The 26,332-nt window shown below is 46.1% G+C and overlaps 1 protein-coding gene across 1 annotated transcript in view; it reads right to left on the reverse strand.

The window, feature by feature from the left end:
* LOC111156246 (shisa family member 9) overlaps positions 1-26,332 on the reverse strand; it is a 275,581-nt gene that overhangs the window by 197,926 nt on the left and 51,323 nt on the right. The gene's annotated exons all lie outside the window — the stretch shown is intronic.

Raw genomic sequence — 26,332 nt, forward strand, 5'->3', positions numbered from 1 at the left:
GGATCTGGCCTGGAGCAGAATTCTCAGTGGTAGAATGAAGACAGGGATGAAAGATACACCCAGTCTGGGGGAAGACATTATTTCAAGTGGACAGGATGGTGAGTGGTCTTTAAGGCAAGAGTATGGAGAGATCAACAGACACGAAAAGTTGACCTGACTGTTTAAACTGCCAAGTGAAGGCCTTCCAAAGACGCATGGGAGTCGGGTCTATAGATGTTACTGTACACGTGGTGGTCCTTTGAGATGAGAGCCTGGAGAGGCAGGAGTCCCAGGTGATTGGGGGAAAATCTAAGAGGACTGTGGCCATTGCCATGGGAAATATCCTGAAAGGATCTGGACACTTGGCTTCAAGATCTTGCTGCCTTGTCCTGCAAGTTCCTTTTCCTCTCTGGGTCTCTGACTATCGATGTATTTAGACAAGCAGAATAGCTTAGTGCCTAAGAATAGGACAGTCGGAACCCCACCACCTAGAGATGAATGGGCCCACTCTGTACTAACTTCTGTAACTCTTAGCAAGTCACTGACTTTGTGGATCTGACAACCCTTCCATTGTGCATCTACAATAGGCGGACGACAAAATCTATGCTGGGTAAACTGTTTAGCATTAGCATGAAGCAAGTATTCACTGAAATGGCCCCTCTATTCTTTTTAAGTTACTCCAAACACAGAACTAGAACCTTTCTCAAGTGGAATGAGTTCTTTTGAAACTTCTGACGTGGGGCACGTCAGAGGGCAGGTGCACAAAGAATGAGAGGCAGCAACTCTTACAACCCCATCGAATGCTCTGGAGCTCATGATCACACTGCTTCTGCCCACAGTTCTCCCTTGCCTTCATCACTCATTGACCTGTGTTGGATCCTGAGGACATGCTAGGGATACGGAGATGGTCAACAAGCAGTCCCTTGGCCTCAGATGGCTCCAAGTCCTTTGGAGAACACAGATATGGAAGACACAGATACGCCTCAGTCGAGCGTGATATCATCTCTTGAGCGGAGGAAGCCATATTGGATCATGGTTAGCACTCAGGTCCTGGAACCACATTCCCTGGCTTTAACTCCAGATCTTGTCAGCCATGTGAAAACGTGGGCTGGTGATATCACTTCTCTAAAGGCTCAGTATTTCCTCTGGAACATGGGGATAATAACAGTTGTGCTTCTCCCTCATGGGACTCTTGGCAGAACAAAATAAGGGGAAACTCTTAGAACCGCGCCTGACACACAGTTAGTGTTTCGTAAATGTGAGATGCTACCACTGTTAAAATCTGGGTGACTAGATGTAGGGATCCTGGGAAGACAGGCTGATTTCCTGACCTGCGGAGGAGTGAGATCCTCCCAATGGGAGTCAGGCGTCCCCTCCAATATCCAGTCTGGGTGGACCTCAGGACTCATGATCTTACCATTATCTGAATGCCCCCTCCCCATCACCACACAGATTTAGAGCAAACTTGCTCAAGAATCATGAGATATGCTTTCATCGTTTCTACCACCTCCCCCCAAACATAAAAGACTTATGGTTGTAAAGAGTAACTCATCCATTTACTACATGGAAAGGAGACTCTAAATCACTTCTAAAAATGATACCCCACTCTCCCCACCTCCCTCACACACACATACAAAAGAATGAGGAAGGAAGGAAGGAAAGAAGGAAGGAAGGGGGGGGAGGAAGGAAAGGAAAGAGGGAAGGGAATGAAGGAGAGAGGGAGGGGATAGGGAGGAAGGAAGGGAGAAAGCTGGCCCCTTGACATGACCGGGACAGGGCGGTGAGGAAAGAACTATGGGCAGGGCAGGACTGTGTGAGGATGAAGAGGGACTGCACACCTGAGCACACTCTCTGCTGGCCTCCCCAGACAGAGCAGACAGGTGACAGGTGCCTTCCCTGTGACTATACCACCAGCACACCTGCTCGCCCCAAAGCCCCCTCAGGTCACTCTGGGTGAGCCTGAAGCTGAATGGACCCATGGTCTCTTGCTGACTTCCAACAGAAGTCAATTCTTCCTTTCCCTGGCATGAGTCTCAACATTTGGGCAGACAGAAGTGCTTGAGGGTTTTGTTAAACAAGGGAGGCATTGTGATGTCTGGGACAAATGCCACGACAAAATGATAAATTTGGGCTAGCCGGCTTGCCACTCTCAATCTCTCTCTCTCTCTCTCTCTCTCTCTCTCTCTCACACACACACACACACACACACACACACACACACACACACACTTCTGAGTAGCCCCATGTGTGCCTCCTTGATGCCAGGATAGACAAAATATTTAATAACCCTGACAGTGCATCTACTGAACAATCAGAATGGATACTAACCATAGCGCTGGAGAAGGTTCTGGAAGTCCCTGCTGTTACCCTTTATATTATAAACCTTGCCAAGGGTCAGGGTGGCAGTTGGACACTCAGGGATCACCAGGACAATGGCTATTTCCCAATTGGCAGGGAAGTATTTCAATATTTTAATACCCACTATGGGCACACTAGTGTGTGCCAGCTGTCCTTGATGGGGTTCCCTAAAAGTAGAGTCTGAGATGAGGATTTGCACCATGGTGACTTATTAAGAAACTGCTCCCAGGGAAAGACAAAAATGAACGAACACATGACAACCACAACAACAAACCAATAAGGAAGCAATTGAAGCAGAATAAAGAAAGGAAGGGGGGAGGGTATCTGGAGTCAAAATCAGCCCCACTGATGGCCCGATCCAGGGCAAGAGAGCTGGGCTTTCAATTCCTGCATGCGGCAGTCATTAGTTAAGGGCTGTCCTGGGAGGAGGATGCAAACTGTCAGGCATTTTTGGCTCTTTGCATCCAGGCAAAGCAGCTCCAGGAACAGCCCACAAAGTCCTCTGTACAAGAGCCATGGGTACTGGGTGTTGGATGTAAAAGTACAGGAAAATCGAAGGCTGGAGACCATGAAAATGGTAAAATAATAATAACAATAACAACTTTAAAAATAATAATAGTAATACAAAAACATGTTTTCATAAAATCCAGTATTTAAAGTGTCAAAAGAAAAATTGTCCATGACACCAGCTGAACGTCAGCCCAAGCCGTTAGACGGGGAGGGAACACATACAAGTGATGGCAAGGCTATATATTGATAGGGTACATTTGGTAGCTCAGGTGCTTGCCATTTCCCCTCTCAGGTCATTCATTTCTCAATGAACTCCTGGCCTCCAGTCTCCCTCGCTTTAATCGCAAAAGCAATTAGAGCTAAAATTACAGAACGCCCGCCATGGGCCAGGGACCATGCAGATGATGCGTCCAGCCTCACGACACTTTGCAAGGTGGTCATATTCTTTCCATTTTACAGGTGAGCACACAGAGGCTGGGAAAGGTGAAGAGCCTTGGAGAAGGTAACAGAGAGATATCTGCATCTCAAGCCCGCCAGACTCAAGACCTTAGGCTCTTTCTAACTCCCATCCCCGCCCAACACTACCTCCTTTTGGTGCAAACGTGGTCCAGAAGCAGACCCTGAGATGAGGATTCAGGTGCAAATCAAGGTGCAACATGTTATCTAGAAAACGCTCCCAAGAAACACTGGGAAGGGGGTGGGGGAAGCAGAACAAGGAAGGGGAAGAGACTGAGCAAGAGGCAATTTCAGGGAATGTGCCAGCCTTAGCCTGATCCTGTTCATAGCTCTGATGTGAACATGAGACCTCTGAGTCCCAACACAAGGCAAGAGAACTGGGCTCATATGCCTGCACCACTAGGAACTAGGACACGTAGATTCTCAGAGAGAAGGGCTCCAGTTACCTAAAGGAGTCCTTCAGAGAGAGTCATAGGAGCAGACTGTGAGAAGCAGAGTCCACAGAAACATGCCCAAGGAATGGCAGGAGATGTGGACAACACCCTGGCCACCATCTTTCTTATCCAAGCCCAACAGCACTTCCCCGAACCCTAGGCTTTAAACCCCAAGTACCAATTCATCTACAGTCCAATGGAATAAAAAAAAACACAAGTCCCCATTCCTGATATTCTAAAGAGCACCTCAAAGACCATTTCCAAGAGCCGATTACCTAAGCATGCCTCTGTTCTAAGGAAAGCATCCCATTTTATACCCCTCTAGAGAGAGAGAGAGAGAGAGACATAATTGAGTAACTTGCCTCTGGATCCTCGGCTTTATTCATACATGTATCAGTAAGTAAGAGAGAATTTGACTGTTTGCAGAACTCTAGCAAATTGAGCTCGTATTTGGGGGCAAAATAAAAGGCCTCTAAGATTTAATATGAAATCCTCCTACAAGGAAAATGATTGAATACATTACAGGGGCTCCAATTTTCACCATGGTAGATATTGAATGTGCCTTTCATATCTTTCTGCTGCTCGGTACCTCTGCTCATTTCCTTGATGCTTGAGGCTTCGATATTGAGGAAGCTTGAAGCGATAAGAATCAGTGTATTGGAGGTGCAGCGACAAGGGCAAAATGGTAAGAAGTCCAGAGGCTTTAGGCTGGGAGCCCTGGGACTCCATGAATGCCAGATCCCATACGGGGAGTCCAGGATGGTCTCGAGCTTCAAAATCAATGTCACCTAGCAAGTATTCAAATAAACAACACCAAGAGCTGCGGAGAATGGTTGCCAATATGGGAGTCATGAGCAGGAGCCAATGCTGGGAGCCAACAAGCCCTCGTCTATCTTAATCATGTACCATTTGGTTACAAGAAACACAAACCCACTCAGACTAGCTTTTGCTAAAGGGGATTTTAATTGGAAGAATTAGGGGTAGAGAACAGAGCTCAACAAGGTAAATAACCTGAAATTTAAAAATTGAAAGCACTTTTCTCCTCTCTGATGCCACATAAAAACAAACAATGTTTACTGAGGCCCTACCATGGCTCAGGCCTGGTGCTGAACGTTTTTTTCTGCATTATCTCACAGGTAACCCACACAGTCATGCTCTGAGGGACACACATCCCCATTTTTCAGATGGAGAACCTGAGGCTCTAAGAGGTCAAGGAAACTTCTCAAGGTTATTTTAACTTAATTTTAATGTTTACTTTATAATTCAACGGCTAGCGGCCACCCTATTAGACAGACGAATCTAAGGGTTACACAGTGGGTTCTAGAGGAAGACTTAATCCCAGTTCCGACTCAGACTGGCTGTGTGACTCTGAGCAGAGTTCCAGGACCTCTCTGTGCCTTGGTTTTCCCATCTGCAAAATGGGAATAATGGTAACGATCTCTCAGAGCGCCGTGACAATGAAGTGAATTGATGTGAAGAAGTTAGAACAGTGCCCGGCGTGTAGTTATCAATCAACAAGCATCAGTGTGGTTCAGAAGGTGGAGAAAAATTCTGAGAGATGTTGAGGGGTGTGGTCTGTGTAGAGTTCCATTAGCAACAGACAATTGGCAGGGGCCACCACAAGAAAGTACCACAGGCTGGGCAGCTTACACAACAGAAATTTATTCTCTCTCCATCCTGGAGGCTGGAAGTCCAAGATCAAGGTGTCAGTAGGGTTGGTTTCTTCTGAGGTCTCTCTCTTTGACTTGCAGATGGTTGTCTTCTCCCAGTGTCCCCATCTGGCATTCCCTCTGACTGGGTCCTAATCTCCTCTTTGTATAAGGATGCCAGTCACACTAGATCAGAGCCCATCCACATGATGCATTTTAACACAATTAGCCCTCTAAAGACCCTATTCCCAAATAGTCACATTGTGAGGTACTGGGAGTCCAGAATGGGGGGTGGGAGGGGGAGAGACAATTTATGTCATATCAAAGATACAGCAGACTGGAAATCAAGATTGGCAATTCCATTCTGATCGATCTAGTGAGCAAGCCTGGCTGCTTGATGCTCCCCCCATGGTCCACCCTGGAGGAACCAGAGAGGATCCAACTCCACTCCAATCCACTCCACTCCACTCCAGATCCAATCCACTCCAGAGCTGCTGGAGTGGCTAGGGGACATTTTGGATGGGGGTGAGTGGGGAATGCCTGGGATGTGAGGAAAAAGCTGCCCAGTATGGCTGTAAGAGGATAAAACAGAAGGGGAGAGCTATAGGAAGTTAGCCTTTGGTGCTTCCCAGCCACCACTCTGGGGCAAACAGTCCCTGCCCTATTGCCCAACTCAGACCTCAGGTCCTGATACTGTTGGGATAAAATCAGGGCAAGAGGGCTGTGTGCTTGTGATGTGCTGAGAAAGCATAAGGAGATGAGGTGACCTATGAGAACTGGACCTCACAGAGAGGTGGGCACCTCTCCTTCTTCACACCCCCAAAAGTGTCTCCTATGTTGCTGCCCTTGGGGGCAAAGTGAAGCCTGAAAGGCTGTTTTGACTTCTAACACTATGTTGAACAAAAGTGGTGAGAGTGGGCATCCTTGTCGTGCTGTTTTGAATGGCGAGCAGTGATCGGCTGTGGGTTCCTCGCATCCAGGGTTCTCCATCCTAGGGAACCCACCTCTCTACCCTCTGAGCTCAATGGAGCTGACACTGGGGTCTGACCTTTGCCCATCCACACCGCTCATCACAGTAACCCAATACCTTTTGGGTAAAGCGAGCCCACAACCCCGAATTACAGGACATTTGAGGGGTACAACCATTTCAAAAGAAAAGCAACACCCTGGTTACAGGTTTGAACAGAAGCAGTCAGAACTGAAATTAGACTTTCACAAAAACGTATTAAAGAGATCAAAGAAAATGTTAGCGATATAAAATAGGAACAGGAAAATATGGGAAAGAACCGCGTTGAAATGTCAGACATGAAAAATGTCACGGTTGAGATCAAGAACACGGTGGATGGCTAAGTGGACATGGAACACGGAGCTGAAGAATGAGTTAATCCTCCAGAGGACAAGCTCAAGGAAATCCTCTAGAAAGAAGACAACACTTTTAAAGTCAAGTGATATGGAGGATAGAGAAGATTCATGGACATCAAAGTGAGATTCTCAGATAGAGGGAAAAAAAGTCAAGAAGAGTAAGTATCTGAAGAAATATTGCTTACAGTGTTCTCACAGTTTTTCTTAACAAAGGTCCAAAGAGGAGAAATGAGGGAAAACGTGTCTGTAGACACATTCTAGTACAAGCTAAGATGATCAAAATCAAAGAGGAAATACTAAAAGCTTCCACAGAGAAAGAGATCACATTTCTATTAAAAAAAAACAATCAGACTGACACCAGGATTTTTTCATCAGCAAACCATATACAAGAATACACAAAGCAATATTTTCAAGAAATTAAACGGGGAAAAAGAAACATAGAAATTAAAATGTTATAGCCAATTAAGCTGTCATCTGAATATGAAGGAATGATAAAAATATTGTCAGGCACAGAAGACCTCAAAGATCTGTCACATAAAGCCCCACACTGAAAACAACTGGGGACGGATTACCAAATAAGAGGGAAGACATACCCAGGAGATGGTACCAGATACGCAGAGCTAGCTGATCAAATGCCTTGATGTGGTCTTTAAAGAATAGATAAGACCAGATAAAAAGAGAAATTATATCCATAAAAACACAGAATGAAGACCCTCCAGATCCTACTCAAAGTGTGGTCCCTGGACCAGCAGGCAACAACATCCCCTGGGCTTGTTAAAAAATGCAGGGACTAAGGCCCTACCCGTGACCCTACTGAAACAGACTCTGCGCTTGAATAAGGTCCCCAGGTGATTTGAACACATATTAAAATGTGAGAGGCATCCGTCCAGACCTCGTCAGTATCAGAATCAGTATCACCATCAGTAGTACGTGTAGGGGTAGTGAGGAAAGAGACAAAGGGATGGGAATGGAACGTGTATAAAGTTCTCATCTTAGAAGAAGGGGAGATAGACATATCCATTTTTGAAAAGAAAACAAGGATTAAAACCTTTAAAGTGAGAAAGACTGAAATAAATTAAAACAGATGAACAGCAGTCAAAACCAGTGAGCGACAGCACCATGCAACGTTACGGATGAGAACTTCATTCAGTCGGGTAGGAAAGGGAAGATCCAAAAGATAGGCATTTTATGAATCAATAGCAGCCAAAATAAAAATACAAACGTTTGGGGTTGTAAATGGAAGCGATAAATGTATCAGAAGGAAAGCAAACCAGTAACAGACGAGGACAAAGAACAGAGGTAGACTTGGAGGGAGCAAAACAGGGGAGTGGGCTGGTAGGCAGCAGTCTGGTTAGACGCACAGTATTGTCCATTTTCTACTTTCATCTGGGTCTTGAGTTCACAGGTGCTTATTACAGTATCAAAGATAATCAGCTGTAACCATTAGACATGATTAGCTACACAAAAGCAAGAACTGCTTGGAACAAAGAGAGTGTGCTATCCCCCAACGAGTGTGATCTGTCCGGTGTTGTGTGCCTGGCACGTAAGCCCATGTGTCTTGCATCAAGCAAACACTCAAAGGGGGCTTAATGGATAAATAGAGAATTACGTTGGCAGTACTATGCACACTGGAGAGGGATCAGAGGGAGACCGAAGAGGATGTGGCTGTGTAACGCAGGTGGGGACATATGGAGAGAGGAGACTCAGCGACAGGGGAGGAGAGGGGGACGCCTCTCCTCTCTGATTTAATGCAATGCAGAATCCAAAGGATTCTGGTGGCTGATGACATATGGAGACCCCAAGAGCAGGGAGGAATCAAGGTTGGCAACCAGGTCCTGAAAGCCCCAAAATAGATCAGAGACCATCCCCTCATTTGAAGACACTCTGTCTGGCTCTCTGATTCCTCCGATGTTTCATTATGGAAACTTTCCAAGACACAGAAAATTGGAAAGAATGGTATGGTGGAGACCTACATACTCACCACCTAGATCCTACACCTAGATCCTTTCTTTCACACAATCTATCATTCTATCCATTCTCCAACCAACCCTCTACCCACCTTCTTCTACCATCATTTATTTTTCTAAGGGGAGGGTTCTCCTACTAATTCTGTCACATTGCAATGGGAAGAAAATGAAGTTGAAAGGAAACATCTCACCTCCTTACACATAGAAACCAAACGGGTGTACAATGATCTCAAATTGCCCCCACTCCACCCAAGGGAGCTATACTCCTTTGGGGCTGTTTATAACGCCATTCCCATTAGATATTAAACAGATTACCCTGGAAACAAATACTGTTGTTCTTAATTGTTCTTTATGGGAGTTTTATGGAGGTGGCAATTTGCATCCTTGGCATTTGGTCTGGGGTTTGAAAACACACTCACTGCCTAACATTTCGAATTATTTACCATCTACATGGAGCATAATTAAATTCTGAGTGCTTCAAATCATACTGAGACGTCAGTTACAATCAAAATTGACTCCTTCGGTTACACAGTGCTCCTCCTTCTTTATATAAATCAGCAATCATAATTTGATGAAACAGAGCTGCATTTATGAAAATTCTTCCCCAAGGGGGAATAGAAGTCGGGCTTGTTTCCTCCAGAATAAACAGTTAGCAGTCTGATTATGACCTATACCAAGTCAGTGGTGCCATTTTGGTTAATGAATGAATGATCTAGATGCGGGACAAAATCAGGCTTCCGTTTTATTACCTGGAGAACAGCATTCCATCCCATATGTCATTGCCTCATATCCATGCTTGTGCTCTCCCTCTCTTCCTGTATCTCTCTCTCTTTCTCTCTCTCCCCTCTCTGTACCCTCTCTGTATAGCTAATCCCACTGCAAGTTGCCTCCCCTCCCCCCGTTATTCACATAAGAGGAATAACACCCTCTCATTCTTTACAACTATGCTCAGGGATCTCAGGAAGCCTTACTTGAATCCCCCGGGCTGGACTGTGTTCCCCACAGTACCTCATGCTTCCCTCCCCTACAGTGAGTTCCCTAAGGGGAGGAGCTATTTCTTTCATGTCCAGGCTTGGTGCCTGCTATAGAAGAACCCACCACGGTCTTCCCCTTCTCATTCATTCATCAGATACTCATTGAGCCAGTATTAGAAACTCTCTAGGCACCTGAAACACAATAGTCAATGAGACAAGAAATGTCCTCTACTAGAACTCATATTCCAGTGGGAACAAAACACACACAAACACACACACACCCAGGACGTGCACTGCTGTGTTCCTCTATGGGTTCCATCTCCTTTTCGACTGGAAAGAGACTGAGCTTTTCTTTAAGATTTACTTTTTGGGGGCAGGGAACAGAAGAAGAGAGAGAATCCGCAAGCAATCCTCAAGTTCAACCCCACTGAGCACGGAGCCCAACTCAGGGCTCCATCTCAGGACCCCAAGATCATGACCTGAGCCACAACCAAGAGTTGGGTGCTTAACTGAGCCACCCAGGCACCCCGAAACTGAGCTTGGATACAAGAGGAAACTGGGTTGGAGTCATGAATCTAAAACTCACCACATGGGTAGCTTTGGGCAAACTTAGATTAACCTCTCAGCACCTCAGTTTGTTCCTACATTAAATGGGCATAATATATATAAGAGAATATTATGCCTCCATTAGAAAGGATGAATACCCAACTTTTGTATCAACATGGACGGGGCTGGAGGAGATGATGCTAAGTGAAATAAGTCAAGCAGAGAGTCAATTATCATACGGTTTCCCTTACTTGCGGAGCATAAGAAATAACATGGAGGACATTAGGAGAAGGAAAGGAAAAGTAAGTTGGGGGAAACTGGAGGGGGAGACAAAGCATGAGAGACTGCAGACTCTGAGAAACAAACTGGGGGTTTTGGAGGGGAGGGTTTGGGTGATGGGCGAGCCTGGTGGTGAGTATTAAGGAGGGCACAGATTGCATGGACCACTGGGTGTGGTGCATAAACAATGAATCTTGGAACACTGAAAAAAAATTAAATTAAATTAAATTAAAATGGCATAATAAAAATCTAGCTTATAGGGTAGGTTGTGAAGACTTGATTTGTAATGCATGTAAAACAAGTAGTGCCTAGTAGATAGTATGTGTGCAAAGGTCTGTGGCTGTAATCCCCCACCGAGAATCGTTGAATTGTTAATATCTTCTCCTCACATAAAGGAAATTAAATGATTCCAAACCGATCTGGTAAGTCCATTAGCAGCCATTCCTTCTGTACACTGGTATCTCCCTCCTTCTGTACACCGATAGCTCCCTCCGGGGTAGGACTGCACCTTACAACCCCCTGAAGTCAGGCAGAGACACGTGGCTTGCTTGGGCCAGTGACACATGAGTGGAAGGCTGCAGGGGCCACCGCGTGTCTTGCTGTACCCTCTCCTCCACCCTTGATGTGGAGACTGGCAACATCCCAGAGAATGGAGGCCCCAAAAAGCAGGGTACCTGAAGGGAGTACAAGTTGGAGCAGAGCCCACCTGCCCCAGACTTGAAATAGGAGCAATACACTTTTTTGTGTTAAGCCAATTAAATGTTGGGATTGCTTATTACTGCGGCAAAACCCAAACCATCATGACTAATACGGAATCATCCTACCAAGCCCTTATCCCCACGAAAATATTCAACATAGCCTCCGCTCACACTATTCCTTCTTTTCCCACATCATTCATGCTCCTAAGGTTCCCCTCCTCCAGTGAAACTCGGCGACCCTACACGTTCTTTCGATTCTACCTTTTTCTTGAAGTCTTCACTGGCTTACCTTCAGCCATCTTCCTCAGTGGTCCCTGATACATCTCCCTATTTCTGCCAGGCTATTTCAATTTCTCAGCTGAGGGTGACATTCCAGACAAAGCCAGGTGCCCAGAACCAGGGCTGTCCAACTCAACCCCAGGGTTTCACTGTCCCCCGCTGTTAACACCTGCCTACAGACCACTTGTCACTTGACCCCTGTGAGTCACCTTGCTATGGAAAGCCACCGCCACACTTGGGCGCATTTAGAATGATTCAAAGATCCTGAGACTAGGAGAAGATATCTTTGGTCCACACATACAGGATAACTGAATTTGGGAGGAAGTAGAGCATCTTTTCAGATCTCTGTGATTCAGTGGTACCATAGCAGAATGCAAATGATCAGCAGGGGAGGCAGAATCTCAAAGCTTTCAAGCCAAGAGATGATACACACATGGCAATGACCACCAAAGGACAGGCGACAATCCAGAGGGCCGCCCTCTTCAAAAATTAATGTGTTTCTTTTCCTAGAGCCATCAGCGGGAAAGGCAACTCATGATTGGCTCAAACATGTTGCCAAGTGAGACTAATTGAGAATCGTAGTAAAACTTTGATTAGTCAGGATGCTCTGGGTCATGAGATTTTCTGATGAATTAATGTTTAACTAGAAATTTCTATTGGTTTAATGTTCACTGCCAAAAACACTGCTCAAACAAATGAATCTATTATCCTTCTTAATAAGCCGGGCCACAGAGGATGACTTCAAGTCCAGCGAAGATGACCAAGGATCTCGTCAAACATCTGCGGCATCACCCATCTCTGCCACACCCCTTACCCACAGACTTTATCTAAAATAGAAACAAGTCCAGGTCTATTAGGCCAGGTCTATTCATAATGTCATTCCTGTGTGCCTCAGTTATCACTCCCTGAATGCCCTATCCTGGACAATGTGACCTAAACATTTCTAATCATCCCTAAGCACCCTACTTCCATAAATCCCAACTACTCTAGCAGAACTAAGAGCTCTAATCTCTGATCCCCATACATACATACACACACACACACACACACACACACACACACACACACACGCACACACCACTTAGATCATGTGATCAGAACAGCTTTGACCATAGTAGACATGGCAATTCATTTGTGAGCTTAAATGTCTCCCAACCCACCCATGGACAACCCACACCTAACCAAAAACTCCCCAAGGCCCTAGTAGGAGTTGGAATTGTATCTTATACAATTTTGTGTTCACAGCACCTAAAAACAGTGCTTGGCCGCAGCAGATACTCAGCAAATATCTATTGGATGGATGGATGGATGGATGGACAGATGGACAGACGGACGGACGATGCATGAAGGTTAATAACGTCCAAGAGTTTAAATCTCAGCTGATCATGTACTAACCCCAAAATATTCTATAGAGAAATGGACAGAAATGTAGATAATGCAGATGTAGATAGAAGGAGTTCCAGGTTCAGAATATTTTTCACTGAGTAACATTAAAAAAAAAAAAAAAAAAAAAACAGGGAATTGAGGATTCTGATTAATAGACACATTTCCCTTAGAATTAAGGCTGGCACAGTCTATGTGTAGATGGCAGTTCAATTACATGCTTAATTTTCAAAAACATAATCTGTGTTTTTAGGAGATGTTGGTCATTTTTGCCAACCTGGCTTTCTTCCCCCCACCCCCTTCTGTCAGCAAGAGTGTGTCAATTTTCTTTCCGGGAACTGCCTCTTTCCCATTGGATTCAATTTTTGAGAAATTATCAGTAAAGACGGCCTGCCCTCTCCTGGCCAAGGAGTGGTCCAGACTTGTCCAAATAATACACCTTCTCCCCATAATTTGAATCCTGAACATGTGAACACAAAGCATCAACCCAGAGAGGTCTTCACTGACATTCTCTAGATACCCCAGAACTCCCTGGTTCCTGTCCTTCTGAGTCTTCAGACTTCAGCTTTCCGGGATGGCCAGAATTGGTTTCTGTTGCTTGCCAGCCAAGAATCCTGATGGTGCCAGTGCTGGAGACCCTCCGCCATGTCTATATCCCTCCCCAAGCTCCACTCTCAATAATGCCACTTGTGTGTGATCAGAAAAGCAAACACACTTTTATGCCCCAGGCTGCAGGATCCAGAAATGCTCTTGGAGAATACTTCATTAATCCCTTCCAAATAACATGTGGACGCAAGAAGAACCTTTCCCAAGGCCACATAGCCAATCCACAGTAAAACCGAGGCCAGACAAGGTCTCTGGAGCACCAGTCCTCTCTTCTTTTCACTGTACCCAAGTCAATGATGCCCTCCTTACCTCAAGGAGTCTCCATACAAACACTGATATCCTGGCATTTCTTAGGGATCTATCATTAATGGGGGAGCAGTGGTCAAAACTCAATGCGTTATATAAACATAAGTGGCATCATTCATATGTACTCAAAAAAAATTTTAAAAAGGCAACTACTATTAAGATCTGCAGGTTTTATTATATGCACTTTGCAGTAGGAGAGGGGAGTCCTCAATGTGAAACTGGCCTTCTCTTGCCCGGCTTCCCAAGAGCTCTCTGCTCCAAATTCAAGATGTTCCATTTGCCCAGTGATTGTCCAGATGGCATTAACTAACTTGGTCTATAGCCCATATCTTTATGGGAGTCAAGAAACTTTTCCTGAGTGCAACCGGCATGCAGCTGCCCATCAGAACACAAAGGCTACTCCCCTGACTAGCTATTTTCCTAAAGAATCTGCCTAGGCATGTTCCCATACCATTCCAGAAGAGCTGATGACATCTGAAAAGGAAAAGAAGAAGGAAAGAAAGGAAAACTTTCTATTGGACTCAGCTGCCAAGAAAACTGAATAGGATGTCTTGCCCAAAAAATCCATTATCAAGAAAAAAATACTATCCAAGCATACCATTCCATTGGTCCAAACTACTCACTGATATATGGGTCACTTACAATTGCATGGTCCAATATGGTAGCTGATAGTTACATGTAGCTAGTCCAATTTAACCAGGAACTAATTCAAATTAGATCATTTTAGATAAATTAAGAATTGAGTTTCTCAGTTGCATGAGCCACATGTTAATTGCCCAATAGTCACATATGGTTAGTGGCTACCACATTGAACAGAGCAGATCATCATCATCACAGAAAGTTTTATCGGACAGTGCTATCTTAGAAGGAGGTCTCAATTCCTTACCAGGGTCTGTAAGAGTCTATATGACTTCACTCCTTCCAATATCTCTCACACCATCAAGTGCCCCTGTTGACCTTGCTCACTTGGTTCCAACCAGACTGAGCTCTTGTTTGGTTCTAGACCTTGCCAACCTTTTTCCTACCTCAGGACCTTTGCACCTATGGTTCTCTTTGGCTGAAACAGTCTTCCATTGGGCACTACAATGTCCTCTTATCATTCAGGCCCTAATTCAGCCATTTCCTTTCCAAGCAACCTTCCCTGACCCTAACTAATGTATCCCACTACCATTTTAATATTAGTCCTTACCACTACTGGAAATACTTATTTACATGTTTATTCATTTTGTCCCCATGCCTGCCCACTCCTCCCACCCCCCCCCCCCCCACACACACACACTAGAACATAAACTCCAGGACAGTAGGGATTTTATTTACTAGTTTATTTACAGCTACATCTCCAGAGTCTAGCAGGTACCTGGCCTGGAGTAAGGGCTCAAGAGAAATTTCCACGGAGTGAACAGACTACATATAATGCAAAGACAGGCCAGAATCCATGGGGGCAATCCTCTAAAGGGAAAACGAATATGAATAACCCCATGGGTACCACTAAACTTGAGCTGAACACTGAGCTGAAAACGAGCTGGGAAAGTCTGCCAATGCCGGCTTTCTCCATTTTTATAGGATTTTCTTTACTCCGGCTGCTTTGATTAATTGCCTTGCAGATCCACCCCAAGAACAACGATGATGGCATTAATAATAATGGTGATCATAGAAATAATCGGGTACAGCAGACGGCTCTTAGGCTCAACCTCCTAAAGAGAGATGATCCACACAACAGCACAGAGTGAGTAAGGAGATTCATGAATTTTTTAAACGACAGCATCCCCAGAGCACAGGGAGGACGCTTGCCTCCCCAATTATGCACCAAATTAGGCCACAGTTCCCCCCACCCCTCCCCAAGCTTCAGAGGCTGACTCATGCTTCATGGGAAGACCTTTTTCCCATTCAAGACCGGGCAGCCAGCCAACAGACAAGCGGGCTTCTGCCTGCCTCTCCAACGCGGCCAGACACAGCCTGCCTCTCCCCCACCGCCTCCTTCCCCATCAGCGTGCCCTGGTGATCTGAGCTTCCTGGCTCCCGACAAAGGCTTCAGAATTTACTAGACAGCCCGCAAAGCAGGCAAGCTAAGGGGTCCTAACATCTTCCCTGCACTAATTCAGGATCTGGAAGGGGAACAAGGTCAGCAGGTGTCATCTTTACATGTTTGCCCCAGGGCAGCCAGGCAGCACAGTTAGTTCAGCCTCCGACTCTTGCTTTCAGCTCAGGTCATGATCTCGGGGTCGCTGAGACAGAGCCCCATGTCAGGCTCCGTGCTGGGCATTGGGTCTACTTGGAATTCTCTCTTCCTCTCCTTCTGCCCCTCCCCTCCGCTCACATTCACTCTCTCCCTCTCTCTCTCTCAAATAAATAAATAAATCTTTAAAAAAGGGGGGTGGAATAAATAAATAAATGTTTGCCCTCAACACTTTGATCTTCCCATTTGGGCTGGAAAATTAGCACCTTCAAAGACTAGGCAGAAGGGGAGTCCCAGCCAGTCCCAGGTGCAGGTCTTCAGGGAGTCTCTGGTTCCCCTTCTCTCCAAATTCCCAAAACACTTTCAAACCGTATTCCTCAATCTCTGTCCTATGTGATGAGCATTTCAATCATTCACTCATTCATTCATTCAATGAATGAATGCTCCATGTGCTTACTATGTCTCACGTAGGCACCCTGAGAGAATGAAATGAATTAAGTAGATTAAAAACCATTGCCCCGGGGCGCCTGGGTGGCTCAGTGGGTTAAGCCTCTGCCTTCGGCTCAGGTCATGATATCGGGGTCCTGGGATCAAGCCCCACATCAGGCTCTCTGCTCAGTGGGGAACCTGCTTCCCTCTCTCTCTCCGTCTACCTCTCTGCCTACTTGTGATCTCTCTCTCTCTCTCTCTCTGTCAAATAAATAAATAAAAATCTTTAATTAAAAAAGTAAATAAAAACCATTGCCCTCCTGGGTTCACATTCTTCAGCACCCACTTTAAAATATATGCCCCATGGGGCACCTGGGTGGCTCAGTGGGTTGAAGCCTCTGCCTTCAGCTCAGGTTCATGATCCCAGGGTCCTGGGATCGAGCCCCGCATCGGGCTCTCTGCTCAGCGGGGAGCTTGCTTCTTCCTCCCTGTCTCTCTCTGCCTGCCTCTCTGCCTACTTGTGTTCTTAAAGATAAATAAAATCTTTAAAAATATATATATGCCCCTGAAAAATAGATATATTATCTGTTGCTTTTATGATTGTATATTTAGATACATAGAAGGAAATAAAGGATAACATGATTTATTCACCACTCAGATCAAGAAATACAAAATTAGCATCACACAGAAAGGCCCCTCTGTACCCCTGCCCACTCCATTTCCTCCCTCCCCCTCCCTCCATCCCAACACATCTGCTATCCCGACTGTGGTGGTTACCATTCCACGGATATCTTCTTAATCTTATTCTAGTGCATAGTCCCTAAACAGTGTATTACATTGTTTTGCCTATTTTACATTCCGTATATATCTTCCAAAACTCACTGTGTTCCACACTATGATTTAATGCATATTGTTTCAGTTCATTTGTTTATTTGCTCCTTCTAATGCAAACTTAACACTGAGGAATAATATCACCCAGAAAAGTGTACACATCCTAAGTGCACAGAATGACGAATTTCCACAAAGTGAGCATAGCAGCATGATCAGCAGCCAAATAAAAAGAAAAAAGTCCCAGCAGCTGCCTTTCCATTCACCAGTCTCCACCTAGGGTAACAAATATCATGAGAGTTTCACCATAAATTAATGTAGCTTGCTATAAAACAGGCATCAGCGAACTACGGCAAATTACGCATGGTGAGCCAAATCCATTCTGCCACCTGTTTTTATAAATAAAGTTTTATTGGAACACAGCCACGCTCATTTATGTCTCAGGCATGACTGCTTTCGCACTAGAATGGCCAAGCTTATCAGCAATGGAGTCCATACTGCCCACAAGCCTAAAACATTGCCTGTCACCCCTTTTATAGAAGATCCCCTGTTCTAGAACATCACGTACATGGAATCCCATGGTCTACACGTCTTTGGGTCTGGCTTCTTTTCCTCAACAGTCTGCGAGACTCACACATGTAATTGTACTTTGTTCGTTCTCCCCAACGTGTGATATTCCATTTTATGATCACACCATGATCTGTTTATCCATTTTACTGTTGATGGATGTTTGGGTTGTTTCCAGTCTAGGGCTATTATGAAGAGTGCAGCTATAAACATCCCCATACAAGTCTTTTAGTGTAGTTCATTCATTGTAATTACAGCAAGGTAATCCATTATAGAAATATACCATAATTTATTCATTCATTCACCTGACAGGGGATATTTAGATCAGTAGTTCCAAACCAGTCTGCACACTGGAATTACCTGGAAGATTCAAAACATAATGACAGCTCTTTCCCACCCCCAGAGATTATGATGTACTTGATGTGAGTTAGAGCCTGAGTTTCAAAAATTTTTAAAAAGATCTCCAGATGATTCTAACATGCAGACGAATTTGGGAACTGATGAATTGGGGTGTTTGCAATTTTTTTCACTATTAACTCTTTTTTGTGTAATAACTATTCTTCGCATGTCTCCCTGTGCCCATGACAGAGTTTTTTAGCATCTATACCTAGGAGAGAAGTTGTTCATTTGGAAGGTATAAGCATCTTCAACTTTCCAAGAAGTGTCCACATTGGTTTCCAAAATATTTCCACCCAGAAGACTGTGTCTTACTCATTTCTAGACCCCTAGAGGTTATCACAAGTCCTGGCATGACAGAGACACTCGGGAAACTATAGAGTGGCAAGAATTCAAAAGATAACCAAGATGACAACCTTCCTCCCAGAAGATAAATATTTAACCATCCCGGATACATGAGTCTTTCCCACGTTCAAAATCTCGGTGACCGTACCTGGCAGCCTCCTCTGAGACTTTCTCTACTGGTCATTTATTCACTGGACAAATATTGCGTAGCACCTGCTAGGTGCCAGGCACCATTCTGGAAATGAATGCAAAAGAGCTTCTCCGTCTTCAGAGGAACACAGTCCTGCACACGGATCATGGCAGCACAGAGAAGAAAGGGATTTTCACAAAGACCGTGTGGGCTGGGAGAGGAAACATTAACCCTGAAGTGCCCAAAGAGGTCCTGGCTCTGCCACTTTCCAGCTCTGTGACCTTGAGCAAGTTACACAGCTTTTCCCAGCCTTGGCTTCCCCATCTGTCAATGAAGGGAATGACGCCTTCCTTGTGGAACGACCGTGACAACTGTAGAGCGCAGACCTACGTAGTTCATACTCATCAGACAAGAGGTAGAAACAAAGTGCTTTAGGGATTTGAGATGGGGAGAAGGTCTTTCACCAGGGAACATACATGAAGGAAGCAGCATTGAAGCTTGGCCTGGAAAGCCAATGGTGAGCTCTGGACACAGTGGCACAGGGAAAGTGAAAAGTTCCCAAAGTGAGCAAGATCACCCAGGCCGGAAAGCCAAGTGTTCTTCAAAAAGTACTCAAGAATTTAGCTTTGACCTGTGTGGCCCCTATTCTGCCCTCCAGGGGACATCTGGCAATGTCGGGAGACAATCGCGGTTGAAAAATGCAAACGGCACGCAGTGGCTGGGGTCCAGGGCTGGGGCCCTAGAACAAGACCTGAGCCGAAGGCAGACGCTTAACTGACTGAGCCACCCAGAAGCCCCCCGTTACCATTTACTGACCACTTACTTTACGATGTGAATCGTGCTATGCACCCAACATGCATCATCTCATTCTGTCCTCAGAGCAACCCTGGAAAGTAGGTGACATTTAAGGACAAGAAAACAGGCTTCATGATACCAAGGCCACCCAACTGCCAAATCCTGGCCGAGGGAGTAAATTCTGCCCACTTACACTGCTCTTCCCTGGAAAAGAAGTCCCCCCTCCTAAGTGACACCGGCCATCAGCCAGGCTCGGTCTTTTTTGTTGTTGTTCGTTTGGTTGGTTGGTTTTTTCGTTTGCTTGTTTGTTTGTTTGTTTGCCTATAAACCTCAAGGTTTGGTTGTCTGATTCCAAATCAGTTGGGGAAATTATCTTATTATCATCTGTGTAGCACCTGGTAGAGTGCCTTGCACACAGTAGGTGCTCAATGAAAGAGACAGAACGGAGATTACTGTTTGCCAGGGGTGAGAAGGAAAGGGGAATGACTGCTAATGAATATGGAGTTGGTTTTTGAGGCGATGAAGATGTTCTGGAATTAGCGGTGACTGTTGCACAACCTGATGAATATACTAGAAACCACTGGGTTGCAAACCTTAAAAGGCTGAAATTGTATAGTGTGTGAATTATATCTCAAATACACACACACATGTTTATTTCAAACAGACTTAAAACAGGGCTGTAGTTCAAGTACATCGCCTCATATTTCCTAGGGCCTGAGCTTTCAAGACAAAAATGGTAATTTGGTGACACTGCTGGATCAAACCTTTCCTGAGGACGATATATATAAACAAACGCATAGATAAATGAATGAATCAGCCTAAGCACCTACTAGAAGAAATCATTGTTATCAATAATCAGTTAATTCCCATGATCACTAATTATAGTTGCTCATTTGTGTAGAATTCAAAGAGATATATTTTCTGAATTGAGCCTTTTGATAACCCCAAGAGTTAAAAAGGGTAAAAAAAAAAAAATGACTATTCATTTTTATTGCAGGGAAACATGTTTTGGGGATTTGGGGGCAACTTTTCTGAGATTAATACAACAGGAAACTCCCTCCATTCTCTGTCGTGTTCTTGAATTCTGTTGATCCACTCCTCTCTACTTCACAAAAGCCCTGCAATCTGGTGACTTCTTTCCATCTTAGGCAAGATTGTGCATCTGTAAAATATTACCCCTGACCAAGCCACAACATCAGACTTCAAACAGAGCTATAGGATAAATATACCCAGTCTTGAATTTCCCAGGGACTGAGCTTTCACAATAAAAACAATAATTTGGTGACACTGACAGTGCTGGATCAAACCTTTCCTGAAGTCCACTATACCTTTGGACATTTTAGTTATATAGTCAATAAATTCTCTATATTATTTAAATATTGTTTGAGTTTCTATTGCATCCAAAAGCAGAAAACCCCAAAGGTTTGACTGATACACCATCACCCCTTCGGCGCTTACCCGTGTGGCCCTCCATACAATTACTTTTGAACTATTTTTATTTGTTCAGCCATCAGATATTTATTAAGCACCCACTGTGTGCCACGGTCTTGGGTCACCAGACAGGAGACACATTTTTGCTTCATTCCAGGCCAGCCAGGTCTGTTTCCTGGCTCCAACTTCTTCTCAAACTCAATACCTCGGACCAGATCTGAAAATGGACCGCTTCTCAACATATCCCCAACAGACCTGGGGCCTGGCCCGACTTCGCAGCAATTTGTTCTAATGAAAACCATGATCTGTCAGTGTTATTAGTCTGCAAGCAGCAGCCCTTTGAAGATTCCCTGTTTGCAGGGAGCTTTTCATTTAGTTAATTACAAGGCTGTGACTTGAGGGGTGACAGAAGCCCCCTCGGTGAGGACAGGAGGGAAGGGATTACATGAATTATTTTCTCTCAGCTACAACACCCAGAACGTGTAAAAAGCTCATTTTAATGCCTTCCGCCTGAGGTGAGTATTATCTGACTCTGGGCTAAATGTTCTCAACCTGCCTTCACAGCTCAACTCCCAAACCACCATCCTGGTGAAACCGAGGTCTGCGGAGCCAGCAAGGGGAGGGTTTCAATGCAGCTCTGACCCTGTAACCTGGAGCCACTTTAACAACCTCTTTGTGCCTCAGTCTCCCCATCTGGAATATATGAGAAGGAACAGTAGCCGCTTCCTTGGGCTACCATGAAGATCAAATGAAATAAAAATTCAAGACATGAGGCCAAGCACCCGGTACAAAACAAAGGTTCAATAAATGCCCGATCGTCATCGTTCCTGTTAGCACGATTACTTATCCCACACGCCGAATGAGCTCTGTCCTCTGAATCCCCAGCACCCCTCGCCTCCCTCCTGTCCTTATTACTTTCACCATGAAGTGGTTATTTCTGCCCTGCCGCATCCTTCCTGCCACCGTGAGTCCCCAAAGCCCAAGGCCTGTGTTGCTTGCATCTTGGATACCCCCCTCACCCTGCTCAAGCTGGAGGAGTGGCTCCAACGGTCACCTTGCTTAGGGCCCCTTTGTCCCCTGGTGCTGCATGCTGCAAAGAAAGTCTCCATGCTCATCGCCTTTCTGCCATTCATGTTCATGACACCTGCACCTCCTCTTAAGGATGCACACTTTCAGCTGACGATTAAAAACAAATGGCAGGGGCGCCTGGGTGGCTCAGTGGGTTAAAGCCTCTGCCTTTGGCTCAGGCCATGATCTCAGGGTCCTGGGATCGAGCCCCACATCCGGCTCTCTGCTCAGCGGGGAGCCTGCTTCTCCCTCTCTCTCTGCCTGCCTCTCTGCCTACTTGTGGTCTCTGTCAAATAAATAAATAAAATCTTTAAAAAAAAATAAAAATAAAAACAAACGGCATTGGGGGCGCCTGGCTGGCTCAGTCTGTAGAGCCTCTGAGTCATGATCTTGGGGTCCTAAGCCCCATGTAGATCAGAGAGTTTACTTTAAAAAGTGTTTTTAGGGGCACCTGAGTGGCTCAGTTGGTTATGCATCTGACTCTTGGTTCTGGCTCTCATCATGATCTTGGGGTCCTGGGATCAAGCCCCACGTTGGTCTCTGTGCTCAGGGCTGAGTCTGCTTGTCCCTCTCCGTCTGCTCTTCCTACCTCTTTCTCTCTCAAATTAAAAAAAAAACAATAACAACTTAAAAAATGTTTTTAAAGAAAATCTTCGAAAAACAAAAACAAATGGCTTTTGTTGCGTGTCGAGTTTCTGTTTTGCAGGATGAGAAAATTCTGGAGATCTACACGGCAACAGCACGTCTGTAGTTAGACAACGCTGTGCTGGACATTTGTCCAGAGGGCAGAACTTACATTCTGTTTTTTTAAACCACATTTTTTTAAAAAGCAATGGTTTACTGACACAAGTTAGATGAGCCTTGGAAAACACGGTAAGTCTACCAAGCCGGACCCAAAAGGCCACATAGAGTGTGACTTCTTTTCTATGAAATGCCCATAGTAGGCAAATCCAGAGGAGCGAAAGTACCTTTGTAACAGCCAGGGCTGAGGGTGGGAGGAGATGGGAGGAAGTGCTCGTGGGTCCCGGTTTCTGACAAAAATGTTCTAACACGTGGTGCCCGCACATTGTACCGCTCTGTGAATTCACTAAAACCAATGAGTTGTACACTTTACATGGGTGAATTTTATGGTCTATAAGTTATATATTGATAAAGCTGTTTAAAAAAACTGAACAGGGGCATCTGGGTAACAAGGTAAAGCATCCGACTCCTGGTTTCAGCTCAAGGTCGTGATTGCGGGGTCATTGGATCGAGTCCCACATTGGGCTCCGCACTCAGCGCACAGTCTGCTTGAGATTGTCTCTCCCTCTGCCCCTCCCCTGTGCGCACACTATCTCTCTTTCTCTCTCTCTCTCAAATAAAATAAATCTTTAAAAATTAGTTAAAAAATAAAAAATGAAAAACAAAACAGTGCCCAGAATCAAGCTACCACGGTCGCCCAGGCTGCTTGGGCTGAAAGCCACAGAAATAAGTATGGTGACCTGGACAGAAAGGGACAAGGTTAGAAAGACCCGAGGCAGCTTACAGTGTGGATGGGAGGCTGAGAACCAGGTTGGAAGCAGGACTGGGGGCAGGCACCGAGAGCCACACGCCCTTCCCATCTCCCCTAAGCAGCTGCTGGATGGAAGGTGCTGGACGGTGGGCATCCAGCTGCAGAGGCCAGGTATTGGGACAGTCACATGATCACGCCATGGCCAGGCCCACCAAGAGGCCACTAATGAGCGGAAGTAAATTTCCAAATGGATATTGGGGTGCTGCAAGGAAGCAGGGGGAGATGCCGGTGGTCTGAATCTGCTCCAGCTATAACAAAACACCACAGACCGGGGACCACATCGATTGATTTCCCATAGTTCTGGAGACTGGGATGTCCAAGGTCAAGGGGCTAACTGACTCAGGTCCCTGGGAGAGCGTTCTAGCTGGTGGACTGCCACCTTCTCACTGTGTCCCCACATGGCAGACAGAGCTCTGGTGTCTCTTCTGCTTCTCCTAAGGACCCTACTGTCATCAGGGAGGTTCTATCCTCATGTCACCCAGTCCTGATCACTACCCAAGAACCCCCTCCACACACCATCGCCTTGGAGCAGAAGGCTTCTACACAGGAACCTGGGGAGGACACACACACATTCGGTTCACGATGCTGCCCAAAGCAGCGTCATTCTCAGAACTGGGCGGGGGAGAGGAGGGGATGCCAAAAACTACTGGTGAGCAAGGGCTCGAAACCGAGAACTTAGAGCAGCCTGAAGACCTGGGGTCGCATCCTGACGCCAGCTCCCAGGGTCCGCGGACAGATCCTTGAGTCTCTCTGGGCCTCAGTTTCCCCTTCCTGCCTCATGGGGCTGTAGTCCTGAGCCTTCGGATCACAAGGATGAAAGGACAACCGCACAGTGTCTGCACACGATGGCGGGGAGTGGAGGGCTGGGCTCTTCCTTCCCGTCTGGCTGGCATGAGCCTGGCCAGAGCGGGCAAGGCGGGCAGGGGGCCAGCCCTCAGGAATTAAGTCCAGCCGTGGCCAGAGGCCTCCATGCTGGGAGCACTGATGGCCACGTCGCCACCGGGAGCACTGATCCCATTTTAATTAATCTCACAAGGCCCGAGGCTCTGGCCGCCTGGGTGCCCCGTGTCAGCCATGCGGGAAGACCGAACTCCCTGGCAGAGACAGGCCAGCCCGGGCAGGCATGCGTGATCACACTTGACAGCCGCCCGACGGGCAGGGCTCAGCCGAAACCTGACTTACTGTGAGGATCGCGCTGTCTGCCAGGGAACGTTCCATCGCCATGTGCTCCCGGGACTGATTTATAGGCTGTCCTCGGTGGGGAGCATGGGCTCTAGTTTTGAGACTGTTTTAAAATATAAGGATGTTGCCATTCTTCCTTCTTTCTCCTTCCTCCTCCTTCCCTCCTCACTTGGAAAGCACTCTATTTGACCTTCAGGGTTTGGTTCCCAGGCCCTCGATGATCCCTTTAGCCTTATTTCTGGCCACTCCACTGTTCTATAGACATACTTAATGGCATCGTGCCTCTGGGCCTTTGTCTCTCCGGTCCTCTCTATACTGAGGCATCACCAGCTCATTCCCCCAACCAATTCCCCCTCATCTACCAACATTTAGCTCAGGGGCCACCTCCTCCAAGAAGCCCTCCCAAACTACCTTCTGTCTCAAATGCTCCTTCTAATGCTAATGTTAATGCTCCTTCTCTGGGTTTCCTTGTATAATGTCACTTATCACGTGGAAATTGTCCCTTTCCATGCCCGATGCACCCAAGACACCAGTGCATTATTTTCACCCTGTTCAGAGACCGACACACAGCAGCGGCTCAGCTAAGGAAGGAATGAATCTTGGGAGCTGACTACAGACATATTATAGAGGCAAAGGGACAGACTGAGAGCAGGGAAAGGCGCACATCAGAAATGGGCTGGCTGAGGAAGATGCCATAAAGCCTGAGCGCAGCATCAAGGCCCCGCCATGACCCGGCCCCCATCCTGCCCCTCTCCCACGTCAGTCTTAGAGCATTTATATATCCGCCATCCGGGTCTCTGTTTCCTGCCTGCGTGCCTTTGCACACACAAATGCTCTCCACTTTCCATCTGCCTGTGAGACTCTATCTATCCCAGGACTCTGTTAAAGCATCTCCTCTTCTTCCAGGAAGTCCTCCATGATTCCCTTCCCCATTTCTTTGTGCTCTACTTGGCCTCTCATGTATCTGGCTTAAAGCTTCTGTTACGCTGTATAACAGTTATATGTGGAAGCTCTATCGGGTCCTTTAGGGCACCCTGAGAGCAAAACCCAGTTCTTAGCCATCTGCATGTTTCTAGCACCTAACCCAGCACCTGGCACAGGGGAGCCTCCCTGCAAACAGCCATCCATTTAATAAATGTCTTTCCCTCCACAGCGTAACCTTTAAGTGAGAATGGAACAAACTCACCTCCCCTCTCTATGTCTTGGTTTCCTTCTCCACAAAAGGGCGGTGCCAGGTTGTTGTCAGAATTGAACTTGACAACACAGGTGGGACGGTCTGTGTCTGGCATATAGTACGTGCTCAGTAAAAGTTAGATCACGTTACCCTCCAGCTGGGGCAACCTGATGACAATTGTCAAAGGCCAGATGCCAGTGAATTACTGTTATTAAAGCCAGAGTCTCGATAGAGGCGGAAATAGGAGATAAGGGGTTGTTTGTTCAATAAATGGAACACTGCCATCACACCAGGAAGCACAGGCAAGGACAGTCAAGGTTAAGAGCGGTCCCCTAGGAGATCCGACAGCCTGCGTGCACTCTTCTTGCCCCACCTCTAAACTCACAGCTCCGTGGCTGCTAGAGCCTAGCTCCACTCATTGGTATGCTGTCTTCGGACCACACGCCATCCATGGGGCTCAAAAGGCATGACAA

This window comes from Enhydra lutris, unplaced genomic scaffold (genome assembly GCF_002288905.1).
Source record: "Enhydra lutris kenyoni isolate GAN:26980312 unplaced genomic scaffold, ASM228890v2 scaffoldscaffold45, whole genome shotgun sequence".
Taxonomy (NCBI): domain Eukaryota; kingdom Metazoa; phylum Chordata; class Mammalia; order Carnivora; family Mustelidae; genus Enhydra; species Enhydra lutris.